The following is a 2,533-nucleotide window of genomic DNA, read 5'->3' as shown; positions in this document are numbered from 1 at the left end:
GCTGAATCCAAAAGGCATCTTCTGATAAGAGTATGTCCCCCAATTCTCCCTAAATGTTGTCTTCAATCTATCATCGGGATGTACAACGACCTGATTGTATCCTGAAAATCCATCTAGAAAGGACATTAGCTTAGAAACTGAAACTAATTGCAATATTTGATCTATGGTAAGCAAAGGAAAGTTATCCTTTTGAAAAGCTCTGTTTAAGTTCCTAAAATCAATACAAATCCAATATGTCTTCGTTCTTTTTCCTGATAGGAACCATATTTGATACCCATTTTGAGTGTCTAACAAGAAATATTATCTTCACTTTTAGAAGTTTGTTGAACTCAGATTTTATTTGACTTTCAAGGTTTGTATGAATCTTTCTGAGTTTTTGCTGAAATGGTTTCTCATTAGAGATCATCGATATAGTATGTTGAATTACAAAGGTATCATAGGTCTTGAGATCTGAATAATCCCAGGGAGAGACACCTTTATATGTTTTCAACAACTTTATTAAGGATATCGTTTCTTCGAATGATAAACCAAGACCTAGGTTGACATTTCGAGGTTTTTTAGATGTACCTAAGTTTACCACATCAAATCTCAAAGTATAATTTTGAGTCTTGGAGTTGGTAATCTTCTTAAATTTGTCTTTCAAATCATAGAGATATCCCATTTTGACTAAAGACTTTCGAATTGGTTTTTGATCCTTTTTATGGTTGATTTTCAAGCCATGTTCATGTTCATATATGATTTGTTCCTCATAATATCCTTCTGATGTAAGGCAATCGATTATATCAACATCATTATTAAACACTCTCCAATTTGTCACACTATTAGGAATGGATGGCCTAAAAACTAATTCTATGTAGAATCATTCTGGAAAAAAATCCTCTGAAGGTATAATCTTAAATGCTACATTGGCAAGTAAGTCAACACTTGCATTTTTATGGGGATTGAAGAAATGTTGATAGAGGTGAAATGAGAAGTAAGATTCTAGACTAAAGATTGATAATGTTTGAGATGCCCAAACACACAATGGATTGTGTTTCTTACCTATTTAATGACTATTTCATAGTCTCCATATATTTACAAATACTTCACATTAAGGCTAATGGCTTTGTACAACCCTTGAATCAATGCTTCATATTATGCAATATTGTTAGTGCATTGAAGTTCAAGCCTACAGGATAACATGGTTTTCACTCCTTGCACGTTGATTAAGATACATCCTGCACCTACACCATCCTCAGACTTGGAACCATCAAAATAAAGAGTCCAGAATAGTGAATTATCTACAATTTTATCAACTACATCTACACACTTGGAAGCATCTGTTTGTGAAATTTTCTATCTAGGATACTACAACATTATCTGGAAAGGGAGATCTTTGAGCATTAAAGGATCCCAAGAATGACTCAGTTGAGTAATTTTCGATGATGTTATTGGTGAAAGCTACAGGCTCATTGCTTCCTTCGAGATTAGTGACTGTGTACTTCATGAATTTCTCACGGTCTACTCTGATTTTGTTAGTTTTACCATTGTGTGGCAACCACATGTGAGACCAATCAGTTGCAAAGTATCTATGTAACTTTTCAGACCAATTCCTACTTAGAATTAAACCATAAAATTCAAGGATATTAGCCACTAGAATATCAATTATCTGTGAGACTTTTGGGTTAGAGGAAAGCCTGATTGAAACTAATGTTATTTCTCTAAGTACCTCTACTTTTGTCCTATCCAATTCAACTATGTGTACAATGGATTTTTGAGGTGTAATATTCAGTTTAGTGCACATAGTTCTTGGCATGATGTCTGAAGAGGATCCTGAATCAACAAGGAAATTATGGATGTTTCTATTGAAAATATCATAAGTAAGAAGAAATGGAGGTGTATGAGAAATAGATCTATCACCTATCAGAACTAAATCTGTGGGATTTACTTTGTTTGAAGATGAAGGAGGTTTTCCCATATCATAATCAGCTTGAGTGACTACAATGGAGGGTAAAGGAGCTACAAGGACTACTTTTAACTCCCTAAGTAAGATTTTCTGTTGATGTTTGAGTTTAGATAGTTCATGTGATGAAATATTTCCTCTCCTCTTTTCCATATCTTCAACTATGTTATATTCTACTGTATTCGAGATTACTAAAATTTTGAAATAAGTTAGGGGATCTAGTGGAATAGAATTAGTATGAGTAGTCTTAGATTTCTTACTTACTGTTTCTGAATTGTTGTCGACGTATCAGGAGAGATTTTACTTCACGTAGTCACTGGCATAGCTTGTGCTTCCTATTTATATGGAAGAATGAAGTCCCACATTCCATTTAACTCAACTTCTTCTTCAGTTTCGACTTCTTCCTCGATTTGTAAATCTTCTTTTGGCCCTTGATCAGATTCAACATTTAAAATTGTATTTGGTGGCTATGATGTGGAAGAAGGATTTCTTTTAAATGAGCGAAATTGTTTCTTGGGAGCATATGATTCTGCAACTTGTTTCTTGGTTTCAACCATTTCATTTGACATGGTCTTCAACACTTTCTGAAGG

Source organism: Pinus tabuliformis, chromosome 3_1 (genome assembly GCF_031772625.1).
Source record: "Pinus tabuliformis cultivar Carrire ecotype Pingquan chromosome 3_1, CPIR1, whole genome shotgun sequence".
Classification (NCBI taxonomy): domain Eukaryota; kingdom Viridiplantae; phylum Streptophyta; class Pinopsida; order Pinales; family Pinaceae; genus Pinus; species Pinus tabuliformis.
The sequence above is the reverse complement of the archived record's forward strand: the minus strand, read 5'-3'. Positions refer to the sequence as shown.